Consider the following 5,744-nt stretch of genomic DNA (forward strand, 5'->3'; position numbering starts at 1 on the left):
CCATCCATCATCCATCCATCCATCCATCATCCATCCATCCACCCACCCACCCATCCATCATCCATCCATCCATCCGTCCGTCCATCCAACCATCCATCCGCCCATCCAACCATCATCCATCCATCCACCCATTGATGCCTCTACTCTCTCATCCACTCATGTATCCACTGAGTCATTGTCATCCATCCATCCACTCATGCCTACATCAAGCTATCACTTATCCATCTAGCTACTCATCCCTTAGCCAGCCCTCTTCCCCATCTGATCCCTCCCATGGCTTCCTATCCTCTCATCCCTCTCACCCTCATTCATCCACATCTTGTCAATGCTCTCATAGAGCTGACGTGTCTGTGATGATCGCTATAACCCCAGACCGACTAGACCATCACTAGGCCGGTGTCTTTCAAGCCCACAGGCTTTTCCTCTGCCTCTGGTCACCTTGAGTCCAAGGCAATCGGCCTCCCCAGATGGCTTGCCCACAATCACGTCTCTTAATTCCTCTTCTAACACAGATCAAGGTTCAGCCTTGGATGAGCCAAACTGCTGTGTGAGCTGGGGTTGCGTGCTGCCCTTCTCTGGGCCTCAGTCTCCTGATAGGCTGCATCTGGAGGAACCATTGCAATCTGAACATACATCTGGTCTTCTGCATCCTATTCTTTCCACACCTTGAGGAGAAGCTTCCATTTTATTCATGCGAACATTACCTGAATAAGGTGGGAGGGTGAAAGAGGCTGGTGGTGGCAATGGCAGCCAGCAGGGCATAAGTCCCCTTTCCACGCAGGTCCACCTGGGGTCCTCTTGCTCTACACGCTGCCATGGCTCCCAGGACCCTCCCCACGCTCAGTTCAACATCAGAGACTCTGCTAGGCCCTGCCAGTGGTAACTCTCCAGCCTCGCTCCCCGCGTCTCACGCACTTCCCTTCCACCCCAGCCGCATACCTGCACACCTCCACAGCAGTGCCAACCCGCTCCTTGCCCATATCCCCAAGGACAATGGCCCCCGTCCAGCTGGCTTGCTGCTGCTACCTGTTCCTCATGATAAGGTCCAGAACACAATAAGTGCTTGTGTGTTCATAAGGATGAAAAAATGAAATGCTTTCTTTACCTGGCAAGCGCCTTCATCCTTCAAAGCCCCAGTTCTAATGCCTTCCCTCCAAGCAGCCAGACTCCCCAGGCAGAATCTCCAATTCCCTATCTAGTTCCTCAACCCTGCACCCCTCCCTCCGACCGCACCTGCCCAGTCTGGCTGTAAGTGCCAGTGTCTAGCTCTGTCTGTTCTTCAAGGAGCCTCAGACTTCACTTGTTTCATAAGCAAGACCCCAAAAGGTTCAGCAAGTGAGTGAATGAGTGAGCGAGCCTGCGAGCAAGTGAGTGAGCAAGTGAGTGAATGAGTGAGCGAGTGAGTTCCTACTGAGTGCCCTCAGTGGCCAGAGTCTCACTGGCCAACATCAGGGGTGAAAGCTCTTGGATGAGCCCAGTGAGGTAAGTCCCACAACAGTGGGGGTCCTGGGGCTCCCAAGACCCCTTAACCGCCAGGCCAAGCAATCCCCCCTCCCCTTGCCTGAGGCTTCCAGGAGTTAGTTCTCTGGGAAGCTGCTCTTCTCAGCCAGAAGCACCAGGCACCCCCCCAGGTGAGCTGCCCACGCTCAGCTCAGGGTCTCAGCCTAGTCACATCAGCTGCCCCGCCCTGCTCACCACATGGTCTCCACTCAGCCTGTGCCAAGAGCATCACCTGCCACCCCTGGGAGGTGCCCTGCTGGCACCCCAGAGCTACTCCAGCGGGCACAGCTGAGGAAACCTGCCCTCATCCGCATGGCTTCCGAGGAACAGGCCCTCTGCATCCAAGCAGTCACTGCTCGCCACCAGGACCACCTCCTCCAGGAAGCCCACTGGATGTCCACACCAATTTTGAGCACCACAGCCCCGACTTCAGTGCCTTGCAACCTCCTGGTTCCTCCCAGTACACCCCCGCCAGCCTGGGACCTGGGGACAGGAAGAGTCTGAGGGGGGTTGTGTCTGTTTTGCCCAACACTGTTTTCCAGGTCTAGAAAGGCGCAGGGAGTCCCGCCAAAGGCGGCTTGAGTGGAAGCCCCCCACACAGCCTAAGGGGCAGAGCTGAGCTATTAAGGCCATGAAAACTGGACGTCTGGGGAAACTGAGGCACAGAGCAGGGCTGTGCCTGGCACAGAGTCACCTCGCCAGCCCTGGGCCTCACCCCTGCCTGCCCTGCTGGCGCCTCCTGGGTCCCCCCGCAGCCCGGGGCTGCAGCCTCCGGGGCTGGGCTGGGACTCACACTGGGGATCTCACGCCTGGGGGCGCAGCGGGCTCCAGCCTCCCTCCTGCTGCTGAGCCGAGCAGCTGGCGCTCCCATGGAAACCGCAGGCCCCCGCCCCCCCACCTGCACCGGCCCCCCTGCAACCTCCGCTTTAAGACAAATATTGTCATTAACATGCAAATGCATATGCCATTACCATAAGTGGGGGCCGAGCAGGCACAAGCCCTGCAGGCTCAGCCCCGGCAGGGTGAGCATTAAGATGCAGGCCCTCAGGAGAGGGCCTGGTGGGGAGACTGCACACCCCAGCCCCTGCCCGGGTGAGGGAGGGCGAGGACGAGGGCGAGGGCGAGGGAGGGCGAGGGCGAGGGTGGCCGGGGTCTGCCCTCTGCCCGGGAGTGGAGGGCCCCCCCGCGCTGAACAGCAGGGTGGGAGATCCACTCCCAGCACACCCCACGCCTGGCCCTGGCCTAGTGTCTGGCCAGGGAGGCTCCCTCCTTCTGCTGAAGCACCAATCTGGGGCCTCCCTGGCCTCCCACCCTCGCCCCTGTGTGTGGGGGGCGGGGTCTCCCTCTGTCTCTTCCTTCCTTTCCTCCTCTCTCTTCTCCGTGTCTCTGCCTCTCCATCTCTGACTCCATTCTCTAACACGGAGCAGCCGGCACGCCACTGGGCCTGCCTGTGCCCTTCCCCCAACCTGCCCGGCCGAGGTCAGATGTGTGTCTGGACTCGCCTGGCTCTAGGGCTCAGCATGTGCCCCCTGCACAGTTCCTTGGGAGCTGGGGTGTCTCCCTGCATCCTTGGCTGAGGCTGTCAGGGCTCACTACCCCCAGCACCACTTGGGTGGGGAGGAGCTCGCCTTGGGCCTGGAGCCAGGGACCAGGCGCACAGATACAGTTCTGCATCCCCTGGCCTGGCAAGGAGGTGGCAGGTTGGGGGGGACCCAGACCAGGTCAGTGTGGGACCCAGTATTTGCCCCTCCTGGCCTCAGTTTCCCTTCTACAGAAAATGTGCTGAAGCCCCCAAACCCAGGTCAGAGCAGCCCCTTGACATAACCCCTGAAAGTGGAGACGAAGGAGGAGGTTAGTGGGCAGCGGGCAACGCTCTTCTGGCCTTTCCCTGCTGGGTGCTGCGGTGATAGTAACCCACATTGGGTGTTTGCACGTCACCCCTCTGCTCTTTCTCTCTCCTGGTGTCCACCCTCATGGGACCTCCAGCATCTAGGGCCTCAGAAGACTCCTGGAGAATTTCTCCCCACGCCAGGGTTAACACCCACCACCGCCCAGCTCATCCTGCAGAAACTCACCACTCACTCTCCAAGAACACGGATTTCCTACTCATGGTTCTTCATCCCTTTGGCTGAGGCCCAGAGAGGGCAAGCCACTGGCCAGAGGTCACACAGCAGAGGCACAACCATGGGCCTCAGTCTTAGTCGAGGCCCCCACCTCCAGCTGACCACCCCACCCCCTCCCATAAGTCCTCCTGGTAGAAACCAGGTTGGGTCCAGCTAGGGCCAGCGCAGGGGAGGCCCTGGCTGCAGGGCCTCGGCGGGCCCGCCTAGGCTCCGAGTTCCCTTCACACGGACAGGCAGGGCCTGGTGTCACAGACATCCTGCTCCCCGATTTCCAGCCACCAAAGAAGACCTGAGAGGGAAGAGACTGCAAGGAGACCTCACCCCAACATCATCTGGTGGGAAAAACAACCCACATTCCTGGGGCCCTGCTCTGCTGACAGCAGGAACAGTGGGGCTCAGGCCGAAGTGAAAACTCGGCTCCCACCCCTCTCCCTTGCTGTGGGGGTGGGGTGGGGGATTCCCAGGGGAGACTGAAAATCACACGCACAGAAAAGGGGAGGAAAAGACCACTGAGGTGTCCTCCCGCCATCTGTTTACCAGACTTAGCTAATAGTAGCCCCGCAATTCAATGCTGTAGCTTCCGTCCCCTTAGAATCTTTATAGAAACGGGCCCAGCAGACACAACAAGGGGTGTGGGCATGTGGAGAGAGCCCCCCTTACAGCCCTGGACCCCTGAGCTTGACTCACAAGTGAGGGTGAGGCCCACTGCCCTCCACAGGGAGGACACGGGGAGGGAATTTTCCAGGCTCCTTTTCCCCTTCTTTTTGGTGATGGTTGGATTTGAAAAGATGTGGGGGAGGGGGCTCTTCGCTCCCCCCGAGGAGCAGCTGGAGGGTCCAGTGGAAGTGACAGGCCTGGGCTCCCTCTGCCAGACTCTCCATGTGGGCTTCCCCAGACCCTTCCTTCATTCATTCACGCACTCACTCGTTTGTTCATTCATTCACTCCACAAACATGTCTTGGCGCTTCCAGGGCCTGGAGCTGGGGATCTGAAATAGGTCAGGCGCCCCAGCCCACCCTCCAGGGTCTTGCCAAGGGTGTCCAGCACGAAGCCTTTGCTGTACCCATCCTGGTCCCCAACACCCAACAGGAAAACTGTCTGAGCCACCCAGATTCAGACACTGGGCCCACCCCCTCCCAGCACGCTACCAGAGAAAATCAGGTGGTGGGGAGACAGGCAGGCCCCCCACCTACCTGCCTCCCCCACTGGGCTCCAGGGTCGCCCACGCCTCCCTCTCCACCCCAGGATCTGGGCTCTGCCAGACGGACAGTCCAGGCTACTGGCTTTGGCCTCAGATCGCAACACATTGCTAACAGGCTCAGCCAGTTTTAACTTGAGCCAAAGGTGGAGGCAGGGAGGGGAGGACAGAGAAATGGGGGGTGCTGATCCCCCCCAAAATGAGAGGGTGGTCAGGGAGGCAAACAGTAGCATTCTGGCCATCTGAAGCTGGTGCTTCCCACCCACCCCCAGCCTGGCTTGGCTGCCTGCTCACCCCCACCCACGCTTTCTTTGTAGTTACCGATTAGCCCGAGGTCCTGGGCATCCGTGTCCCCCGCGTGGCCAGCTGGACCTGCCCCGCCAGCCTGGCTTTGTGAAAATGACCAAAGCAATGGAGTCCAGAGGTGCAAACTTCCCCGACGGGGCCTGGGGAGGCCGAATGAATGGGGGAGGGGGTGACAGGAAGGGGTGATGGTGTTCAGGTAGCTCCCCCAGGAACGGAGCTGGAAAGAGTGGGGGGGAGGGGAGGGGGTATCTGGGGGGAAGGGGGGAGAGAGGGAGGGAGGGGAGAGAGAGAGAGAAGGATTCTGGGGGGAGAGGATGGAAGGTAGAGGGAGATGGGAGAGGAGAGAAAAGGAAAGAGAGGAAGAGGAAGACAGAGGGGGGGAGAGAGAGAGGGAGAGAGAGAGAGAGAGAGGGAGAGAGAGAGAGAGAGAGAGAGAGAGAGAGAGAGAGAGAGAGGATGCCGGAAGGTGGGGAGGGAGGGAGAGGGGGGGAGGGGGGCAGCTCGGATAGGTCGGATACACCCGCTGCACCCCCAGAGGGGGGAGGAAGGGTGGGTGGAAAGGGGGGGTTCGAAATGAAGCCGAGGCAAGCAGAGGGAGGAGGTGAGGAGAGGAGGCT

At 59.9% G+C, this 5,744-nt stretch overlaps 1 protein-coding gene across 2 annotated transcripts in view; it reads right to left on the reverse strand.

Annotated features, from left to right (window-relative positions):
* The window catches only part of CELF5 (CUGBP, Elav-like family member 5), a 38,274-nt gene extending 33,111 nt beyond the window's left edge, over window positions 1-5,163 (reverse strand). For both annotated transcript variants that reach the window (XM_012729946.1, XM_004689357.2), the window contains exon 1: window positions 5,143-5,163. The gene's annotated coding sequence lies outside the window, so the exon portion shown is untranslated. The remainder of the gene's footprint in view (window positions 1-5,142) is intronic.
* Between the last annotated feature and the right edge of the window lie 581 nt (window positions 5,164-5,744).

This window comes from Condylura cristata, unplaced genomic scaffold, assembly GCF_000260355.1.
Source record: "Condylura cristata isolate star-nosed mole 26May11 unplaced genomic scaffold, ConCri1.0 scaffold00025, whole genome shotgun sequence".
Taxonomy (NCBI): Eukaryota; Metazoa; Chordata; class Mammalia; order Eulipotyphla; family Talpidae; genus Condylura; species Condylura cristata.